At 40.2% G+C, this 24,069-nt stretch overlaps 1 long non-coding RNA gene across 2 annotated transcripts; it reads right to left on the bottom strand.

The window, feature by feature from the left end:
* On the bottom strand, nt 1–24,069 carry LOC309631556. 2 transcript variants are annotated; one of them, XR_014246356.1, is made up of 2 exons: nt 7,277–24,069; nt 1–1,924 (listed from the first exon to the last, which is right to left on the bottom strand). It is a non-coding gene; the product is annotated as an uncharacterized lncRNA (long non-coding RNA). The 2 variants fall into 2 exon arrangements; XR_014246357.1 differs by having other exon boundaries at nt 9,446–24,069.

Raw genomic sequence — 24,069 nt, 5'->3', positions numbered from 1 at the left:
TTAAAATAACAACAGCCATTTATTGTCTTTCACATTTCTGAGAGTTAACCAGGCTCAGCTGGATGTTTCTTCTGCTCTGTGTGGTGTTGGGTGGGACTGCAGTCATCTGGGGACTTCACCAGGGTGGAACTTCTAATTTGCCTCACCAATATGCTTGGCAGTTGGCACTGGCTGGTGGCTGGAAGCTCATCTGGGACTGTTGACCAGAGCACCTTAGTTCTTCTCCATTTGGTTTTTCTACATGGCTTGAGTGTCTCATAGCATAGTCTGGATTCCAAAAGGGAGCATTTCTAGCACACAAGAGAAACTGCAGGCCTCTCCAGGCTCAGCCTGGGAAGTTACAGTGTCACTTCTGCTGCTTTCTATTGGATGAAGAAAGTCAGAGGGCCAGCGCAGACTCAAGGTGAAAGGATATAGATCCACCTCTTAATGAGAGGAGTGGCAAAGAACTTGCAGCCATGTTTAATGCGCTATAGGTATTTTCTCCTCTAGAGATCAATTTGCTTGCTGAGGACACAGTATACCACAAAATGTATCTCTGACATTGCCCAACTGTTTCACAAATGTACAAGTCCTACTACATTTCTTAGAAAATCAACTCAAAGGCCAGCACCATCCCCTCCTTTTTTATACACATCTTACTACGATGGAGAATAATCAGGCCCAGGAACTATGCTTCTGTTTACTCTTCTAGCTCACTGATATGAATGACCACTGTTAAATAAAAGCATGCTTGCATTTCACTTTTTCATTTATATTTTGTCATTTTGCATTTTTGGTTGAATAATACTTCTATATCCTATTTTTTTAAATTAATTTATTTATTGTTGGCTGCATTGGGTCTTCATTGCTGCACTCCTGCTTTCTCTAGTTGCGGCGAGCGGGGGCTACTCTTCATTATGGCGCGGAGTCTTCTCATTGCGGTAGCTTCTCTTGTTGCGGAGCACGGGCTCTAGGCTCGCGGGCTTCAGTAATTGTGGCTCGCGGGCTCTAGAGCGCAGGCTCAGTAGTTGTGGCCCACGGGCTTAGTTGCTCCGCGGCAGGCATGTGGGATCTTCCCGGCCCAGGGCTCGAACCCGTGTCCTCTGCATTGGCAGGCGGATTCTCAACCACTGCGCCACCAGGGAAGCCCACTTCTATATCCTTTATGAACTCGAATCAAAAAAGAGCTCTAGGGCTTCCCTGGTGGGGAAAAATAAATTAATAAATAAATAAATTTGTTTAAAAAAAAAAAAAGGAGCTCTAATCAAAGCAGGTTATATCGGTTTTCTTAAGAACAAAGGTATAAGCAAAAACACAGTTTGCCAGTTGTTCTGATCTGATGTTGAGATTAACTCTTAACCATAACATTTGTCCAAGGCAACTTTTTTTCCTAAATATTGCCAGGTTTGGTCTAACATTTTGTGTAAATTCATTTATTCATTAATTCATCCATCATTCATTCACACGTTACCTTTTGGACATGTCCACTTGGATAACCCACTTTGGCACTGTTGCTACAAGGATAAATGAGGCGGAGCCCCTGCTTGCAGTGACCCCACGATCTGTGGAAGTGAAACATACACAACTTTGTCTGTAGCGCGCTAGATGATGATGAGGCCAATGATGGTGTAAAGCAAAGGATGAGGGAACACAGGCAAAGGGCAATCACTTCTGCCTAGGAGAGGCAATCACTTCTGCCTCAGGGAAGGCTTTGCGGAGTGTGTGGGGAGAGCGGGAAATGCCAGGGGAAGGGGCAGCAGAGGAGCTGGGAAAGGGGGACTGGGGCAGATTGGGAACAGCATTGAATGCCACGTTTTGGTCACGTTTACATAAGTGGTGGTGAGGGAGCAAAAGGTTTTTAATAAGCAACCGATGCTGTCTCGAATGGTAATGTCTTTGGCAAGGTTGTGTAGGAATTGGAGGACGTGTTTCAGGAAACAACCTGTAGAAGAAACACACAAAGATAAGAATGGGCGGCACATTCGAAAATTCACAAATGGGCCAGTATTGCTAGGGAAGTGGAGGTGGCCTGGGAAAGCCAGTGGCAGCTCACGAGGCCATTGCAGATGTGTGCCCAGGCACCCCCCCTTTGGTCCCCAATCTCCTGTCTGGGCGCCTCGGCCCCCCAGTACATGTCTCTGTACCCCATGGTTTCTCCTGCCCATGGTGTCATAACATGATCGGACTTCCTTCCCAGGCTACCAGCCCTTCTTGGCTCTTCATGCTCCCTGCATGTGGGGCTCCTTGTCAGAGCCATTGTCAGATACATTTCCTCTGCCATGCTGCCCCATGGCACATCTACCTCCTGATAAGCCCCTCCCTGATCCCTTGTCTTGTGGGAGTAGAGGGGTCACAGAGCCCCTGGCTGCTTTAACTTTCAACTTCTGAGGAAAAAACCCAAAACAACCCAGAGTTAAGATCTCAAAGCCCTTTATAATCTGTTAAGTTGTGTGCAATCAGTATTATTGCCATCATTATGAGTTCCAGAATTCTGCAAATCCTTGGTGGTCAGGAGCCTGTGTGTTTTTCATTTCCTCTAAGGCACTTGGCATGGTCCTTTCATGGTATATATGTCCTCAGTAAGTAATGATGGTAATGAATAGTGATAATGCATAGTTTATTTAATATCTGTGTTTACCCTTTCCAAGCATTGGGGTAATTTTTCTTCCAAACATTGGGGTCTGTGGACAATTTTAAGAGGTGCACTGAAGTTCAGGAGTTCTTTATTGATCCTTTTCTTTCCATTTTGGAATTTTAATAAAACAGCCACTGACCATTAAAGCCCGCATATCATGAGAGTGTAGGAACGAAATTAAAGATGAGAAATTATTGGGACAAGGAGATACCACTTCATACCCATTAGGATGGCTATAATTAAAAAGACAGGTAAAAACAAGTGTTGATGAGGATGTGGAAAAATTAGAAACTTCATACATTGCTGATGGAAATGTAAAACGGTGCTTTTGAAAATTTGGCAGTTCCTCAGAATGTTTAACATAGAGTTATCATATAACCCAGAAATTCCTCTCCTAGAGATGTATCCAAGAGAATTGAAAACACATTCACACTAAAATTGATACATAAACGTTCTCTAAAGTATTAGCGATAGTAGCCAAAAAGTGTAAACAATCCAAATGTCCAACTGATGAATGGGCAAGTAAATGTGGTACATACATACAATGTAATATTATTCTGCCATAAAAAGGAATGAAATACTGATACATGCTACAACATGGATGAACCTTGAAAGAATTATGCTACATTAAAGAAGCCAGTCACAGAAGACCACATATTGTATGATTTTGTTTATATGAGATGTTCAGAAAAGGCAACTCCACAGAGACAGAAGGTAGAATAGTGATTGCATACGACTGTATGTCAGGCAGGGAGGGAGACAGGACAGTGACCGCTAAGGGGTATGGGTTTTATTGGGAGGTGATGAAAATATTCTCAAATTGATTGATGCTTACATAACTCCCTAAATATATTAAAAACCATTGAATTTTACATTTTAAGTGGGTGAATTGCATGAAGGATAAATTATATCTCAATAAAGCTCTTTCTAAAAAATAATTAGTGTGAAGAGAGATTTATAAGCATGTCAACCCTTGTTAGTGTTCACCTATCTTCTAGTTCTGACCATCCCTCCATGATGACCTCCTCAACTCTGAGAGTAGAGTTGTGACTCCTGCTACAATTCTTTCCCTGTCCCTGCAAGGGCCAGTAACTGTGGTTCGTATCCGACTCTTAGACTTCCTTCCTTCCTGAGTCCTCCGTGGGCCATCCCCTACTTCTGCAGCATTAGCCCTGGTCCCTCAGGCTCCATAAATCACACTCTCCATTCTTCCCTCTCACTTTAAAGTGATCTGAGATACTTTGTATAAAGGATGAGGCAGCACATAAAAATAACTAGTACTGATTTTTCTCATCTGGTGGTTTGGGGGAAACATATTTGTAAAATTCTAGCAAATGTGAGAAGCCACAGAAAATTGCCTCTCATTCAGGTGGAGAAGCTAGATTTTTAATTTTGTTTTATTGATCAGTGAGGTAGGTACAATGATATTTTACTTCATAGTTTTCCTGCAGGAGCGACATTCACCCATCCTGCTGCAACTGCCAGGCCAACTTAGCTAGCGGGCCGTTCTATGTGTGCCAGAGGCAGCCGTGGAAAAGGCAGCCTCCTGGATTCCTGGGCTGGCAGCTCCCCAAAGTGCAAATGCAACTTGACGTATATGACTTACTAAGGGAGCACTTTGTTACAGACAAGTTGGAAGAGTCTGTGTGACAGTTGAAGTCAGACCATTTTGATTTTTACATAAAGATAGTTAAACATCGCTTTGACAGGTTTATTCTAATTTGGTAAAGGCGATAATTTTATGGGATGGTAACTGTTTCCTTGCAGTCCTGATTCCTGCTGTTACGCTTGCATTTTCTTCTAATTGGCAGATTTTTGGGCTCCCAAGAATTTGCTCAAAAACCATTTGCGGAAGAAGAAAGACAAATCAGAGGAGCTTGCCTTCTCTCCTGAACGATGAGTTCTAATAGTGTGGGTGAGGGGGCTATTTTTTTTTTTTTTTTTTTTTTATTTATTTATATTTTTTATTTTTGGCTGCGTTGGGTCTTCGTTGCTGCGCGCGGGCTTTGTCTAGTTGCGGCGAGCGGGGACTACTCCTTGTTGCGGTGCGCGGGCCTCTCATTGTGGTGGTTTCTCTTGTTGAGGAGCACGGGCTCTAGGTGTACGGGCTTCAGTAGTTGTGGCTCGCGGGCTCTAGAGCGCAGGCTCAGCAGTTGTGGCACACGGGCTTAGTTGCTCCGTGGCATGTGGGATCTTCCCGGACCAGGGCTCGAACCCATGTCCCCTGCGTTGGCAGGTGGACTCTTAACCACTGCACCACCAGGGAAGTCCGAGGGGGCTATTTTTACACACAATTTACAAATGATTTCTGGCATACTCATGGACTTTTTACCTAAATTTAATTTGTATGAAAGTAATAAATGTGCTTAGTTTAAAAGTCAAATACTACTACAAGACTTTGAAAGAAAAACAGCAACCCTTTTCCCAACCGATCCCCTCCCCCAATTTCTTCTTCCATGACATTCCAGGAAATTCTAGTTTCTTCTTCCATGAGATCCCAGGAAATTCCTTTCATCTCTTCAGCTGTACCTCCTGTTATTTACCTTCATATTTCTAAATAACAATATTATACTGCTATTTATTTTTCAGTTACAGCTATTATGCATTAACTTCCTGCCGTAGAAATCAGAATTCAGCTCTCATGCTCCTCCACCTTATCATCCGTGAAATTCCTTTTTCTTCTCTTCTCTGTTGGATCCTCTAATTTTTGTTTATTTGTTGTGACTGATGTCGTTAATCTCATGTCTTGCTCTTTCTTAACTACCTTGTTTTGGTGGAGCATATCCTCTAGGAACTTTTTGAAAAGTGACACATGGGAAATTCCCTGGCGGTCCAGTGGTTAGGACTCGGTGCTTTCACTGCCGTGGCCCCGGGTGGCCCAGGTTCAATCTCTAGGTGGGGAACTAAGAACCTGCAAGCCTCGAGGCACGGCCAAAAAAAAAAAAAAGGTGACACATGGAAGATACATTTTGAGATCTTGTCCTTTTTTGCCATCATATTTGATTGAAAGCTTAGCTGGGTATGAGATTCTAGCTTGGAAATTATTTTCTCTTAGGACCTCAAAGGCATTATTCCATTGTCTTCTAACTTCTGGTACTGCTATTGAAGAGTCTGATACCATCCTGGTTCTGCATGTGATCTGTTATCTGTTCTCTCTGTCTCTGTCTCTCTGTCTCCCAGAGCTTTTATTCTTTAACCCCAGAAATCTACAATATCTTTGATATCTATCAATATCATTGTTGTGGGTTATTTTCATTCATTGTATTGGGCCTTTGTGGAGCTCATTCAATCTGAAAAATATCCTTCAGGAAAGTTTTCTTATGTAATTTCTTTGATAATTCCCTGGTCTGTTTTATTTGTTCTATCTTTCAGAAATTAGACTTCCTGAATTGATTCTCCAACTTTCTCTTCTCCATACTTTTCCCTATTTATACTATTTTCTGGAAGAGTTAGTCAGTTATCTTCCAATTCTATTACATTAAAAATTTCTATTATCATGTATTTAATTTCCAAGAGCTTTCTATTGTACACTGGATATTCCTCTTTTCTAGCATCTTGCTATTTCCCTTCCTCTCTGAAGATAACAATCATTATTCCCTGAAGTTTTGCCCTGATCCCTGCATTGCCTCTGTGTCCTTTACCATACTTGCATCGTGGGACAGATAACTCAATGTGCAGCTCCAACATAGCTTGAGCCAAATTAACATGAAGAAATCACTATTGAAATTTTCTTCTTTTTGTTTCTGGAGATACTGCACCATATGGAGTCTCTTCCTAATATATTTGACCCCTCCTCTCTCCCTTCAATACATCCTCTTCTCTCCTTCTTTAATCGAGGGGCCATCATTTGATGGATCTGCTACTCTTCTATTTCTAAATTTAAAAAGAAAAAACCCCCAACTCTGAGCTTTCCTTATTCTCATAGGTTCAACTAGTAGCTCTGAGTGAATCTATAGTGCTTCAATCTCTATTTCCAAACTGTCTTGTACACAAGACCTGGTTCTGTATGCCTACTGCCTATCAGACATTTCCCTTCGAAGATTCTGACACTGTTCAAATGCAACAGGTTTGCACCAAACTAACATCAAACCAATTTTCCACAAAATTAACGTCTGCTCCCAGTAGCATCTCCTTCACTCAGCCTCTCAGACTTGAAACTCGAGAACCAGTCAGTCTTGCCTTTAATCCCAATAGCTGGCAACACTCAGCTGATGCTTACTCAGAATTTGAGAGTGTTCTACATACTAGAGACTGTGGTGAGGTTAGTGCTATGACAGATGTAAGTCATGGTCTCTGCTCAAGGTGTTACAGTCTGTGATCTGGAAGTGCATGAGACTCAAGTTAGGGGTGTGTCTACGCATCTTCTGGGTCACTACTGTTGCAGCTTGGGCTCTCCAGGAAGCAGACTCTGAGGTGGAGATTAATGCACAGAAAGTTTGGGGGCGGTGCTCTTGAGGTCAACACCCGAGTAAAGGAGGAGAAAGAAGCAGGAGTGGGCAAAGGGAAAAGTTGAGCTGTGCTGTCTTTGTGGTGGCCTCAGCAGACAGACACTAAGGGGAGTTCAGAAGCTGGGACAGCAACTCTTCAGAGACGGAACCAGGGCTTTATACGTCCATGGACCAGTCATTGGATGCAGGCGACCTTAGGAAAGGGGCTGACCTTGGACAAAGCAGCTCCCTTTAGGAGAGGCAATCCCCAAGGGCTTTCTGTCAGCAGTGGGGAGAGTCACACCTTCACCCCTGAAGGGACATGTGGCTTGTGGTTCTACTTCCTGGCATCCAGCAGATCTGTGGACTTAAGCATAGTCTTGGTCACCTCAGAGGTAGATAACAAATAGTCAGGGGTTGGTTGACTGAGTAAAGAATTCAGAAAGAATGAGGTCATCTTTCATTCATTCATTGTATTTCATGCCAACTGAACCCACTCAGACTGCATTAGGTATTAAAGATAAAATGATAAAATTCACAGGCTCAGCCTTAAATAAGCTTGCAATCTGGTAGGGACTACCAAAAAGTAAGCAAATACTATAATACCATGAGAATTATAAAACAGAGGATTATGGACTAAAAATAAAATGCATTTTCAAAGAAGATTTAAGACATGAAAAATACCAGATGAAAAAAGAGAATACAGACTGTTTAAACAGATTTGTTTAAGCATATTTTCCAGCATATGTTTTTGTTAAACCAGTGCTAAAAAATCCCTTGCAATCTGATTTGCAAACTTTCTGAACTATTTTTAAAAATTACCATTCACCTAGAAACACTACATGCACTGAACTGTTACAGGCAATATTGTCCTTGTCTTTTTTGCAGCATTTGATTTATTTTTTTTCCTTCTCTAAATATGTAAAAATGTATAAGTATATGTATAGAAAAAAATTCTGGAAAGAAATCCATCAAACTATTAACAGTACTTATAACCCCAAGTTGTTGACTTTTGTCTTAATTTTTTTTCTCCTTTAAGCTTGTTTTTTTTTTTCTTTTTTTTGGTCTTGACCAAATTTTCTACTGCAAGTCTGAGTGCCTTTTATAATGAAAGAAAAAGACTTTAAAATACAGTGTGAAAGTGTGACAAAGCCATGTGAACACAGAAGAAGAAAACTCAGAGCCATTAAGTGAGGGAGAGCTTCTCAGAAGAGACATCACCTACGCCAAGCATGGAAGGTGAGTCGGAACTGCCAGGAGAAGGGAGGGGGCTCACGGTGCCTGTGCTTGAAGGACCTTTCAAGCAGAAAGGATGAAATGTGCCCCTGCCCCTGGATGTGAAGAAGCATGTAGGGTGAACTGCAAGTCCAGAAAGTCTGAGAACTAGGGAGCTTTTGAGCGGTGAGAGACGAGGCTGGAAGGGCAAGAAGCAGGCAGATCGTGAAGGGCTGGAGGGACAGGAATGTGGACTTCATCTGGGAGCCCCCGGCAGACGCTCCCACGACACCTAATGCAGCTGAAAAGGACCCATGGCCGAACAAGGTGTTGATTAATGGTTGCTGTTTTGTAAAACTCATTTAGAAACAAAAAGTGATTTAGAATGAAAAGCTTCATGCATGGCATAGAGTTTCCCAGCCACAGCAAGGTGACCTGACCCAGGCAGGGAAATCAGTCTGCTGAACGTGGAGAGAAGACGATTTAGACACGAACACCTGCATGCGCGCACGCCCACACCCCCTTAAGACTCTAGCATCTGTATTTTGAAAAGGAGAAGAAGAGAGCCAGCCCAGGCTCACTTTGCAGACTTCACAGGTGAGCACCAAGCTTCTCGGGTAGCCCTTACCCATGACTCTGCACTCTCCACAGGTCACTTACAGTGTTAACTGTTGGCAGCCTGAGAACCCATTACAAACACATGTTCGGGCCTTCCCTGTCTAAAGCTGCAGGGATGCGTTTTGCTGAGCATTTATCTTCCCTTTGCAGAGCTCAGCACCTCTACGTGGTGTGCGCCAGCCGGGCTGGGCTGCCTGGGGAAGCCTGGAGATCTGCCTTTTTCTAGGGCACCTTGGATAGCACCCACACTGTTTCCTGTCCCTGCCTCCATCCTCGGTGTGTGTGTGGAGAACCAGTGGGCACCGCGGGCACCGCTTTTGCTCCTGCACCAGCCCCTCCTCCTCCAGCCCCACCTGCACTGCCTGGTGGACTCTTACCTCCTCTCACTCAGAGAGTTGCAATACTTCTCACTGCAGCCCTGCTCCCCTCCACCTGTTCTCCACTCGACCACCTGGACGATCTCTGAAGCAGAGAAATGAGGGAGTTGCCTGCTCAAAACCTGAATGACTCTGATTACCTCTGGCAGAGTCCAAACTCCCCCGCCCCGTCTTCCGGGCCCATCACCTACTCACGGCCCTCCCCAGTCTGGCCTCAGGCTTCCTCTCTGGACCCATGTCCCACCATCTCCACATGCTTCTTACGTCTGCAGCTCCCCGGGAGCACTTGCCATCAGAGACACAGACATCGCAGGCTCACCCCTCACAGCCCCGCTTATTCTGTAATATTTTCACCTTCTTCTCTGCCAGGGTGTGGTGGGAAGTATGGACTTTGGAATCAGCCCAACCTGGGTTTTATTCTAGTAATAGCATTACTGAGTATGTGATCTAGGATAAGATATTTAATCTCCCTACTGTTGCTCATTTGTAATTCAAGAACCTTACTCTCTCCCTCTGAGGGCTGTTGTGAGGATCAAGTCAGATAATGTTTGTGCAAAAGAATGTGGGAGGGGGCTTATCCTGTTGCCTTAGCTTCCCAGTGAATCTCTGGGGTGGCCATGAGGTGATAAGGAACCCCACATGAAAGAGTAGAGCAAGACACATTCCTTGGGATTTACAAAGAGGGGCCTACGAGATCCGGCAATCATGGCCCCAAAAGACTGTGTGAGAGAAGGCTAGAGAGGAAGTGAACTTCATGAGGTTTACATATTAAATTTGCCCAGTAACCTCATCTCACTGGAGGTGAGAGGGCAGAATCTCTCTCAAGATAGAGGGTGAAGCTTTCCGCCAAAAAACCCTCCTCAAAAAAATTCCCCTTTCCCCTCTTTCGGTGCCTAGTTGAGACTTCAGCCTCAACATCCCTTTACGGAAACAAAGATGTTAGTTAAAAACTCATGACACCACAACACATGAGCTGTCCAAGGGGAAAATGTAGCAAGAGGCAACCAATTACTACCAGAGCAACTGGGTGGTGGCCAATGTGGTTGCAGCAGCCAAAGTGTCTTGTTTCTCAAAAGCTCTGCTGAGAATTTATTGCCCATCTTCTTCTAGTCAAGGAAGGTTCGTTGTAAGGTTGCCAGCTTGCTCAAATAAAGAGAGAAAGATATTGAACAATTACAGGGGCAGCTCATGCAGTCAGGCACAGCTGGTCTTCATGGGGATTGCAGATGGGAACTGGGAAGCCAGGAGGGATCCAGGCAGATTTAAACCTGACCTGAGTCTGAAGTTTTGTTTTAGTCTGGTCTGGACTTTGTCATACATGAAATTGGGACTGGTTTAATAACTGCAAGTGAGAAGGAAAGATAGGAATCTGATATTGTCGAATTTCTGACAGACTGTGTTTGAAGGAGATAAAGTTGTTTCTAGATTGAAGCCTAGTTCATTGGGCCCCTTCAGTAAATAAGTATATCCAGTATGTAAAAACATCTAGAACAGTGTTTGGCATATAGTAAGTGCTCAATAATTACTAGCTATACTAACAATGGTTATTATTATTATAGTATGATCACCCAGTGCCTGGCACAGAGTATTATTATGAGTTATTCATGTGCATATCTCTCCCTCCACTAGACCAACACTCCATTTGTTCCATAAGTAGTAGGTCGGGTAAGAGCAACCCGCATGAACATGATTCTCTGTACCCAACAAGGATGAGCCACGATACACACAGAAAATAGTGGGACCTGGAGAGCTTGATGCGCAACAGCAGAGCATGTGTTCATTGGCTCTGACCGACTACTGCACCGACATGCTGGAGTTCTGGATTCTCTTCAGATACGACTTCTGACAAGAAGCAGGGGCAAAAAGATGTAAGCGAGAGAGGTAGAAGGGATGAGAAAGGACATTTCTAGGTGGCCTACTACATGCCAGGGACTGCGCTGGGCCCTTTACATTTGTTATCTCATTTAACAAGATGAAATAATGAATGAATGCAAATGGTGGCTTGTATCACACTCATAGAACATGGTTATATTTTTTAAATGTGAAATGCTGGTCCAGAGAGCTCTGAGCCATTTTTCTTCCATTATAATTCTTGTGTAAACATAACAACACAAGTTTAAAGATGGAGCCTCCCTGGACACAAACATAAGAGTCCCTAATATAATCAAAATCCTCTTATTTATTTTCTTGCCTAAGTGTCTTCTCCCAGGAGGACAGCAGTTGCATTTCCTTCATTCTGTGTGGCAGTAGTTGCAAATTAATGTTCTCTGCCATCAAAACAGCTCTACACACTTCTGCCAAATGTAGTTATCTCATCTGATAGCAGGTACAGCCTTGAGACGGTGGAGTTTTAAACCCCAGATCTTAGAAAGTCTGGGCAATTAGCCACTCACTTGCAGAAAAGAGCGAGGAAGGGCAAGACAGCAGTAAAACAAAAACTTGTATGACAGCTGTTGTTCCAAATAATATCTGCAATTATGCTTCTAGATTGTTCTCTCGATCTATAGGCTAGAGTAAGTGAATTGAGGTGGTAACTAGGAGGAAAAAGAAGGCAAAGAATGGAAAGGTGATGAATAATTAGCAAGTTCTCAGCTTAGCATTCCAGGTGGTGGGTATTAGCTGGAGAATGCCTTCACTTTCAAACAGGGATCGGAAGGCATACGCCTAAGAAAAAGCTATAGAAATGTCACTTTAGAGAGAATTTTAGAATCAAGATATATATGAAGCACATTAAATGAAGGATATACTACAAGATTAGAATTACATCTATACACAAACCCGTAGAATTAAGTTATACCAGTATAAAAATTTGTTGAATTAAATACATCGGGTTTTTTTTTTTTTTCCTATCTGATGTTTATCAGCCAGAGTGTATTTTTGAGTTTAGAAATTGCTTGTGTGAAAAACTACTGGCTCTAGAATAAGCATTTCTTGGCATGGATCTTAGCATGGTTGTAGCTGGAAAGAATTTGCTTCCAGAGACCTGGCTGGAGATAGGAGGTGAATTCAGTCATAAATACATCTATCTACATGGTTTGGTTCAGTAAAAACTCCATGTACCCTGTTAAAAGAATATTACTTTATCTTTCACTACTTGTGTTGAACAATTCTAAAACATAACTGTCTTGCTCATCTGGTTTCAGGTTTATATGGAAAAGTGGGCATAAGAAGTCCACTTAGCTCAAAGCTTGTGGCATGTGGGGTTAAAGGCCTCCAGTTAGTGTCCCATATTTGCCCCGACTGGCTCTGTGAGTAACGTTGCCTCAGCAGACTCGTTGGCTGCCTACCGGGTATTCACTCTCTTCCTGCCCCTCACTTCAGAATCACCATTTTGCCCACAGCAGCAATACGTCCAACTCAGAATACTTACCGCCCAGGACTCCTTGCAGCCAAGGCTGAGGCTTCATTTTCTAACCTGCTGAATATATTCTCTTATTACAACTGAGTGATCTCCTCAATTGCATGCGTGGTTCTAGATTTTATTCTCAGAATATTACATTAAAAAGGAAATAGTGTGGGACTTCCCTGGTGGCGCAGTGGTTAAGAATCCACCTGCCAGTGCAGGGGACGTGGGTTCAATCTCTGGTCTGGGAAGATCCCACATGCCACAGAGCAACAAAGCCCGTGCGCCACAACTACTGAGCCCATGTGCCACACCTACTGAAGCCCGCTCGCCTAGAGCCCCTGCTCCACAACAAGAGAAGCTACCTCAATGAGAAGCCCTCACACTGCAACGAAGAGTAGCCCCCGCTCGCCGCAACTAGAGAAAGCCTGCGAGCAGCAACAAAGACCCAACGCAGACAAAAATAAATAAATAAAATAAATAAATTTATTTTTTTTAAAAAAAGGAAATAGTGGTTTAACCATGACTCCAGTGAAAGGAACCAGGCTGAACTACCTCTTGCCCATCTTCCTGTCTACTTATCTGAAAAGGAGTCATTCTAGAACTAAGCTCCATTTGATGTGTGGCATCAGGGAGCCTTGACACTTTAGGGTAAGATTTCTATCAGAAGAATGAATCAGGGTTTAAACTGGGAAATATTCAATTCAGAAAAAAATTTCAAAGTTTTACAAGATTTCAGGTAGTGTTCACTGTTGACTATCTTTTAAAATATTGAAGACCACAGGATCGAAGAATCATAGGTACTTTTTAGTTTTCTTTATACTTCTCTCTGTTTTCCAAATATTCTACAATAAAGATTTACCACTCTATAACCAGAAAAGAAAGATATTTTGGAGTACAATGAAAGAGTTTAGAGAAAAAAAAGGCCTGATAAATATAATTTCCTTAGAGAATAGCATTACATAAAATAATATTAATAAAAATAAATGTCAGCACTGGCATTTTCATCAAATATGCTTTTGAATGTCAGCTGAAGTTTGCTTCTATCATGTGTGCATTCCAAGTAACTGAAATATTTAACGTCTGAGGATTTAATAACATACTCTGTAAAATTCCCACTGATCTAATAATTTTTCTCCTTATGGACAGACAAGAGAAGCCCATTATCTTCAATGCAGGATTCTGCTTACATAAATAGCCTAAATCATGGGGCTGGAAACAAGAACTGAGCAAGTCCAAATAACTCCCGGCTAACACTAGTATGACATTTGGTTAGGGAAGATGTCCCAAGAGGAATGTAAACTATTTGTAAACATCCTGTTACTAAAACTTGGACATAAAAAGAATGACAAATGGACTGGATTCAGCAACTTGATTCTAAGCACGCATGAGTTTGGCTCCCGTGAATACATTTTTGGCACATACTATTTTTCATGTTCTCTTATATGGATATCGTCCCTACCGTATGAGGAAAGATCAATCAACATTTACTACTCGTCCCAGAACAGGTTGAGAGCAATCAGCACCCTCACTGCTGGCCCTGCGGTCGAGCAGAGTGAGTCAGAATTCTCATTCCTTGCTGAGTCTCCCATCCAATTTCCCTCCAAGGCCCTCCCCTGGGGACTGATTACAACCATCTGCCTAAGAGCTATAACTCTGACCAAAAACATTAAAAGCTACAAATTGTTAAACAGAAGGAATACAAGAACAACAGGGCAAGATGACTAGATCTCAAACCATGCTTGGAATTCATTATCCCCAAACAGCTTCCAGGGCATCCAGCTGAGATCTCAGAAGGTACCGGTCAAGTGGCGAGGGAGTGATGGGCTGAGGCTTCCACTGGAGTTGGACCAGTCCGTGTATGGGTCCAGGAGCTCGGAGACAGTGTTCGAATGTCACTGCTACATTGTCTCCACTTACAGTCCAGCTCCATTTGGGAGAATTTGAGGAAGGGCTTTTTTTTTGGTCTGGGTAGTTTCTTTATTGGCAGATTTACTCTTTCAAGATATTTTTAAGGCAAAGGAAGTGTCATAGGAAACCTGCGGCATATTAAGAGTTAGATACTCCCTTAGAAAAAGTGGAATGATTAAGTGAACACTTTGAAGCAGGCAATGTGTGATCAATATGTGGAGAGAGAGGATCAAGACAAGGAAATCTTTACTAGAAAGAGACAAGAGAAGAGGATTTCAGTGTTAACACCGTTTAAAAGCCAGGCGTTCCTCTGATAATGAACTGTAGCTACAAACCACAAGGGATAACTGCCTATTGCTTTATTAAAAAGTAAAAAGATGAGAATGTCTAGACAAGAAAAATATTAGAGATCATGTCTTAAATGTTCTTGTACTGGAAAATAGAAAACCTTATACAGTTCCTTCTCACTTTCCTGCTTTTTTACAACCAAAACCCAAGAGGTGAGGAAATTGTGGAGGAAATTTGTCTGGGACCCAAGGCCATTCCCACATAAAAGACAGGCAGGTGCTTCAACATGCCTGAAGCCTTCCTTCTCATCAAAGGAGATAAGACAGTAGGTGCTTGGAGGGTAGGGTCAGTATCCGAATTTTTTTTACATCCCCTTCTCCCCAAACACTGTATTAACCACTGAGAAGCCTCTCAATAAACGCTAGATGAATTGAGTTGAATTGAATTGAACTGTAATAACTTGGGGTTTTGTTGACCTTGTTCTTTAAGTCATATTTTCTGTCAGTTGCTGTTTAGATTTGGATCTCAGTATAAATCGTACACAAGGCTTAGGAAAGATGAAAGAAAGATGGAGAACAAGGACTGATGAGTTCGGGATAACGAGAGTGAAATATGGTCTCGATTGCACCCATCTGTTAAATGAGGAAGATGGACGAGGATGACCTCTAAGTTCTTTCCAGCTTTAACACATTATGAGCTTTGCTACCTCTCCCATCTCATTGATATTTTTGCTTTTAGCACCTCACAATTCGACCCCTCTCTGAAATACTGCATTTTCTATTCATTCCATCACTATTAATCTAAAATATTGGAATGTCCAACAAAGAGGGGCTTTAAAATAAAGTATTTATTAAATAAAATATGAGACATCCCTATAACAGAATACTATTGACAGTATGGCTGGTAACATATTGATGTTGTCGCTAGATGGCCATTTATTAATGTGGAAGGTTGTTCATAAGTTTAAAAAAGTTAAAAACCATGATATCATAGTAAAGGAAACCCTGGAATATCTGGAAAGAGATTCACCAATATATGATTATCTCCCAATGGTGGGATTATGAGTGACTTTTATTTTTCTTTTTGGATTAATGCATTTTCTAATATTTTTACAATGAACATAGATTACTTATGCTATAAAACAGGAAAGAAATAAAAGACTGCATCTCAAATCATCCTAAAAAGATTGCTTGGGCTATTCTTAAACTTTCTATGGAAAGTGATTCCTTGCCCTCCATTTATCCATTCAAGGCTTCTTATTGACTTCACAGCGAGGCTGCAGATTTCCACTTGACCCAGAACTGGTCCTCCAGTTTGCATCAGCTCCACCTTTGCTAAGTCTCTCCCCAAACACTGCCTCTTCCCATTTCTTCTCGACTGGATCCAGTCAGCTTCTTCTAGGTTCCATCTTATGTCATAGAGATAAAAATAGGCTAAAAGCTCTATTCCCAGACTTCTCTGAGGCTGTGGTTCAATTTAGGTTCTGCAGTGAGATGCTCTTGCATGAAGATTAGAAGGCAGGAGGAGGCAGATGCTATCTTCCTGCAGTGTTGCTGCTTAACACACACACTGACACTGGCTGCAGCAGCCCAGCTCTACCAGCTCACGTGTGGTGGGTGGCTCTGGAGTGGCCAGATTGGTGGCAGTACAGTCTTGGCAGTTTCCTGATCTCTGCATCACAACTACTGTAGTGTGACCTTGAAGCCAAAGTCCAGCCGAAAGAACCCCTGACTTATTCCTCCAGTCCTTCCAATGATACTGTAGGCACCTCATTCCCTGTGTTTCATCTCTTTCTGCTTGACATGCCTTGAGTGGTTTATTTTTCCTGCATTGAAATCTGAGAGACACATCATCCAGGCAGAGTCTATTGGCCATGTAAAGCCTGGTTCAGATCCCATCTTCTCCATGAAGACGTCACTGAAGAGTGTGTAGATCTACCTAATACTAGACTAGAGCTGAGGAAACAGACTGCTGAGGGTTCCCTTGGAGGGCTTCAATTTGTTTTCTATTTGGGGTTTCATTATAAGATTTCCTTGAACAAAGTGTTCCTTATCAAAAAGGGCTCTGGAACCCACTGGACAACCTTAAGACCAGAATCTTCTTGCATAGAATATGCTATTTCTTGTAAAATATCTGTGATGTTGCAACCAAAAGGAATAGAGCCAAGAATGGGGTTCATTCTAGGCTTTCCTTGAGATATGGGACTTGCACATTTCAATGCGGCTCCTTTTAGACATAAAACCCCACCCTTCCCACTTCAGTTAAGCCCTGCCCCATCTTCAGTGAGACCGGAAACAGCCGCTCACCATCCTCTCTTTATCATCCGCTCGAGTCTGTGCAATCTCTCCTCCCCACCATTTTCAAATTTTTTTGCCTATCTAAAGTGAAATTTGAAGATTTCTGCAAAAGGATTGATGATTTATATCATTTTGTGCATTGGGGCTGCAAGAAAATCGGCTTCTAGCAAGACCCTTACTGTGCTCTGTCCCATCACGGTAAGGATCAAAAATAAGAGCTTGACATAGAAATGCCTCTTTTTCACCCATAAAGTTGAGTAGTTCATCTGACATACATGCAAAACTAATAGTTGTAGATTTAGTACATTTCTCTGTAAATCTGAACTTGAAGACCCACAAAATAATTTTGTTCGGACTACAGATCCTGTAGAAGTGGGGATCACCACTCGGTCCCCAAAGATGTTACAAAGAACGAACAGTATGATAATAATGATTTATATTAACACACCTTTTATCAAAAGCATTCTAATAACTTTTTAGACTCCATGTAGGGATGACATTGGGTATTTCTGCTCATCATCGTCTTTGGGGTGAAGTACAGCAAGTGTTTAATGATGCAAGGCCTGGTGATTATAGTGTTGGGAAGCATTGGAGAATCTAGTCACCAAAAGAAATGCTGAGAAGCATAAAAGTAACTCTGGGCAGTATTACATATTTTCTAGGGCCTGGGAGAATTGTTTCAAGTACCATGGACTCTTTAAATACATCAAGTCAATCTCATATATGAGAGAGGCTTCCTTTGCCCCTATCCCTCCTAACTTGCTGGAGCTTTTGTTTGGTTTCAGCTCAGAGGAAGATTGTTTCCTTCCAAAGAGGCATCTCATGTGAGTTTGCATTTTCTTTATTTTTAAAGTATAGTTGATCTACAATATTGTGTTAGTTTCAGGTGTACAGCGCAGCAATTCATTTTTATATATATATTCTTTTTTTTTTTTTTTGGCCGTTCCACGTGGCTTATGAAATCTTAGTTCCCTGACCAGGGATTGAACCCTGGGCCAAGGCAGTGAAAGCGCCAAGTCCTAACCACTGGACCACTAAGGAACTCCCCTACATATGTATATATATATGTGTGTGTGTGTGTGTGTGTGTATTCTTTTTCAGATTCTTTTCCCTTATAGGTTATTACAAAATATTCAGTATAGTTTCCTGTGCTATACAGTAGGTTCTTTGCATTTGCATTTAGACTTGGGATTTAGACACACACCAAATAACTAAGTCAATGCGTGCCAAGAGAATTAGAAGAATGTAGCGTTATTATTATTATTATTTTAATTAAGTATAATTGCCTTATTAATCCTCATTTGCATAATACTTGGTAAAGCACTTAGCTAATACATGGCTATATTTGCAATTTTATTCACCCAGAATATTTCTATTCAGCATTTATATAGCACCTATTGGTTTATGATGCTAATATAGTAGATTCATGTTTCTGTTAAGGCTTAAGTGAAAGAAGTTGAAAGCCAAGTCCATTATATTACCTTCTTATATAGAACCTTTCATCATGAAGGATTCCAAATTGCTTTACAAAGTACAGTGAAACCCTTTTACAGTGAATTCCTAAGGGGGCAGCTACAGTGGTGTTAGCTGCGGCATTTCATTGCATGAGCACTGTATTCAGCATTATGAGATTGATGGGGAAGGGGCAGATTTTACAATCTTATAGCCCTTGGGAACTCAGACCGTGTTATTTGCCAAGGTGTCTACAGTCCAGAGCAAAGGAAAAATTAAACTCTGCTATTGACCTATTATTAGATGAAATTTTAGTCTTATAATATAAAGAAAGTATGCACAAAAGGAAAATATTTAGTGCAAAGGAAAAAAAACACCTTAATACAGTAAGTGAGAAATGCATCATATGTAGAGAACGTGCTAGTAAATACCAAGTATTTGGTAACTACCACATTTTCTCAAGAACACAATTTTCCTTCTTTTTAATTGTTTGTTCAAGCATAACATTCAGAGAAGTGCACAAACCACAAAGTGACAACTCAATGGATTTTTCACAAAGTGAGCTCACCCATGTAACCAGTGACCTGTTGAAGAAACAGAATGTTACTAGGACCCCAGAGATCTCCACATGCAACATCTCAGTTATTACCCAATATTCTAAAGGGAACTACTTTCCTGACTTATAACACAGTAGGTTAGTTTTGCCAGTTTTTGAACTTTATGCAGATAGAATTACACAGTATATACTCTTTTATAATGCCTTCTTTTGCTCATTTTTATGTCTGTGAGTTTATCACATTAACGGTATATAGCAATAGTTCATTCACTTTGATTGCTGTCTAGTAGTCCATTGTGTAAATGTACTGTAAGGGAGGAAAAATATTTTCACTGTAAAGGAGGAAAAATATCTTTTTCCTCTACCCTTGTAAGTTCTTTTCTTTTTTTTTAAACATCTTTATTGGAGTATAATTGCATTACAATGGTGTGTTACTTTCTGCTTTATAACAAAGTGAATCAGCTATACATATACATATATCCCCATATCTCCTCCCTTGTAAGTTCTTAACTGGGACCCTGTAACAAAAGACAGGTTAACAACAGATTTATTTAATGTAAGTTTTATGTGACACAGGAGGCTTCATAAAGAAATGAAGACTTGAGGAAATGATTAAATCTGGGTGTTTTTATGCTAGGTTTGATGAAGGGTGGAAAGTTGTGAAAAGATATGATAGGACAAAGAGTATGAGGTAAGTGCAGTAAACTGGGGGAAACTTAGCAAGGCCCATTCATTCAGATTTCTCTCTGTGTCCCTTCATCTTTAGAGATAAGGATGCTCTTTTCCTCTGGATATTGGGAGGCCATCTCTCACATGACGACATGTGAGAGATGAGAGGGTTTTTATGACCTACTTCAAGAGGAGATCAGAAAGTCCTTCCTGCACATGCAATTTCTCAAATTCCTTCAGCTTGAAATATTCTATATGCCAAGGTACCATATTTTGAGGTAGTGTGTCCTGAACCCCATCAGTACTATAATTTATTTGACAAAGGATACATACGCAGAATATATAAAGAACTCAAATCATTAAGAAAAAGGCAGGCATCCCAATAGAAATGAGGATAAAAATTTGAGCAGAAATTCACTTCACTTTGACAGAAGTGAAAAGGTGATCAATCTCATTGATTATCAGGGGAATGCAAATTAAAACCAGAAGATACCACTATACTTCTAGCAGAAGGGCTAAATGGAAAAAGGCTAGCAATACTGAATATTGGGAAGGTGTGATGATTCTGGTTGGCATGTAAAATGGTACAACTACTTTGGAAAACTGTTTGACAGTTTCTTGAAAAGTTAAACATACACCTACCTCACTCCTAATCCTTCTCTAGATATTTACCTATTTACCAAAGATAAATGAAAATATATATTCATATAAATACATGTTAAAAATGTTCATACAACTTTATCCATAGTAGCTTCAATCTGGAAATAATCCAAATGATCATCAATAGTATATTGGATAAATAATTTTTTCTTCTTGTCAATAACTCGGAAATAGCTTTTGTAGCAAGCAGAAGAAAAGCAATAAAAGGATCAGAGAAGAAATTAATGAAATAGAGAACATAAAACAGTAGATAAAAGCAGTGAAGACAGGAGTTGATCCTTCAAAAAGATCAACAAAAATTGACAAACTTTTAGCTAAACTAAACAAGAAAAGAGAGAAAACTCAAATTGCTAAAATCAAAAATGAAAGAGGGATATTATTACTGACCTTACAGAAATAAAAAGCATTATGAAGGAATACTGTGAACAACTGTATGCCAACAATTTAGATAATTTAGATGAAACGGGAAAATCACTGGAAAGAAATGAACTACCAAATTTACTCAAGAAGAAAACAGAAAACTTGACTAAACCTAAAATAAGTAAAGAGATTGAGTTGAGAATCAAAAACCTCTCACAAAGAAAAGCCCAGGCCGAGATTTCTTCACTGATGAATTCTCTCAAACATTTAAAGAGTAATCAATACCAATTCTTCACAAACTTTTCCAAAAAATAGAAGGGAAGACTTTTCAACTCACTCTATGAGGCACTTTAACTTTGATATCAAAATCAGACAAAGGATATCACAAGGAAAGAAAACTATAGAGCAATATCTCTTCTGAATATTGACCCCAAAGTTCTCAAAATACTAGCAATATATAAAAAGATGATACACTATGCTCAAGTGGGATTTATCCCAGGAATTCAAGGTTCGTTTAACATCTGAAAATCAATTAGTGTAATACACCACACCAATAGAATATGGACAAAAACTACGTAATCATCTCAATAGATACAGAAGAAGCATTTGACAAAATTCAACACCGCTTTTTGATAAAAACATTCAACAAACAAGGAATAGAAGGGAACTTCTTCAATCTGTTAAAAGACATCTATGGAAAAGCCAAAGCCAATGTCATACTTAATGGTGTAAAGCTGAATGTTTTCCCCCTAAGATCAAAAACAAAACAAGGATGTCCACCCTTACCTTTTATAGTCAACATTGTACTGGAAGGTCCAGCCAGGGCAATTAGGCAAGAAAATGAAATAAAATTTATACGAATTGAAGATGAAGAGATAAAATTATCTCTATTTGCATGATCTTGTGTATAGAGAATCCTTAAAAATCCACTAAAAAACTATTAGAACTAATAAATGAGTTCAGCAAGGTTGCAGAATACAAGATCAACACACAAAACTCAATTGTATTGCTGTGTGGTAGCAATGAACCAAACAAAATTATATTAAGAAAATAACTACATTTGCAATAGCACCAAGAAAGAATAAAATACTTAGGAATAAATTTAACAAAAAGTTATTGTTTAGTAGATTTGACAAAATTATGCATGCAAAACTCTTTCTGAAACCTATAAAATGTTGCTGAAAGAAATTAAAGAAGACCTAAATAAATGGAAAAGCATCACATGTTAGTGGATCAGAAGATGTAATATTGTTAAGGTGTCAATATTCCACAAATTGATCTATAGATTTAGCACAATCCTTTTCAAAATCCCATTCTTTGTGGAAGTTGACAAACTGATCCTAAAATTCATATGAGAATACAAGGAATCCAGAACAGCCAACGCAATCTGGAAAATGAAGAACAAAGTTGGAGAACTCACATGTCCCAATTTCAAAATGTACTACAAAGCTGTTGTATCCAAGACATTGTGGTATTGGCATTAATGGTAGACATATAGATCAGTGAGTAAAATTGATAAACCAGAAACAAATCTTTGTGGAAACAAAATAACATAAATAAACATGTATGTCAATTGATTTTTGACAAGGGTGCCAAAACAATTCAATGAGGAAAAGAATAGTGTCTTCAGCAAAATACTTGGACAATTAGATATCCGCATGCAAAAAAATGAAGTTAGACCTCTTACCTCACATCATGTGCAAAGTAACTCAAAGTGGATCAAACCTAAATGTAATAGCTAAAACTATAAAACTGTTAGAAGAAAATATGGGGGTAAATCTTTGTGACCCTGTATTAGGCAATGGGTTTTTATATATTACACTAAAGTACAAGCAGCAAAAGAAAACAGGTAAATTGGGCATCATCAAAATTTAAAACTTTTGTGCTTCAAAAGACATCATTAAGTGAAAAGACAACTCACTGAATAGGAGAAGAAATTTGGCACCTCATATATCTGATAAGGGACTTGTATCTAAAATACATAAAGGGACTTCCCTGGTGGTCCAGTGGTTGAGAATCCACCTTCCAATACAGGGGACACGGGTTCGATCCCTGGTCGGGGAACTAAGATCCCACATGCCATGGGGCAACTAAGCCAGTGCACCACAACTAAAGAGCCCGCATGCAGCAACTACAGAACTCATGCACTCAGGAGCCTGCTCACCACAACTAGAGAGAAGCCCACGTGCCACAACAAAGAGCCCGAGTGCTGCAACTAAGACCCGACACAGCCAAAAAATAAATACATTTAAAAATAAAATAAAATGCATAAAGATCTACTACAATTCCATTAAAAAAGACAACCCAATTGAAAAATAGGCAAAGGATTCGAATAGACATTTCTCCTAAGATGTACAAATGGTCAACAAGCACATGAAAAAAATGCTCAACATCATTAACCATTTGTGAAATGCAAAACAAAACCACAATGAGATGTCACCTTACATCCAGTAGAACGACTAGAATAAAAAAGACAGATAATCATGTTGGCAAGGAAATGGAGAAGTTAGAACCTTTATACACTGCTGGTGTGAATGTAAAATGATGCACCCATTTTGGAAAACAGTTTGGTGTTTCATCAAGTGGTTAAAGAAAGTTACCATATGATCTAAGCAATTCTACTCCTAGACAGAAATGAAAACTTGTCCATTCACAGATTGTATATGAATGTTCATAGTAGCATTATTCATAATAGCCAAAAAGTAGAAGCAACTCAAATGTCCCTCAACTGATGAATGGATAAATAAAATGTGATATATCCATTCAATGGAATATTGTTCAGCGATAAAAGGAAAAGAAGTATTGATACATTCTGTAGTATGTATGAACCTTAAAAACATGGAAGAAGCCCGTCACGTAGACCACATGTTATATGATTCCATTTATATGAAAGGTCCAGTCTAGGCAAGTCTATAGAGACAGAAAATAAGGGGTGTAGGATGGGGGGTGGGTTGAGAAAATGACAGGTAAGAGATATGGAGTTTCTTTCTTAGGTAATAAAAATGTTCTAAAGTTGACTATGGTATGGATGCACAACTTTGTGAATATACTAAAGCAACTGAATTGTACATTTTAAACAGGTGAGTTGTAGGGTATGTGAATTATATCTCAATAAACCTGTTTAAAAATAGCTTTGCTTCCAAATTACAAAATCAATACACATTCTTTGTGGAAAACTTATAAAAGATTGAAAATACAAAAGGATAAAATAAAAGTCAAACACAATTCCACAGATAACAAGAGTTAACAGTTGGATGAATATCAAGGACACTCTTTTGC

The sequence above is a fragment of the Balaenoptera borealis genome (genome assembly GCF_965194805.1).
Source record: "Balaenoptera borealis genome assembly, chromosome: 7".
Taxonomy (NCBI): Eukaryota; Metazoa; Chordata; class Mammalia; order Artiodactyla; family Balaenopteridae; genus Balaenoptera; species Balaenoptera borealis.
This window is presented reverse-complemented; position numbering and strand designations above follow the sequence as displayed.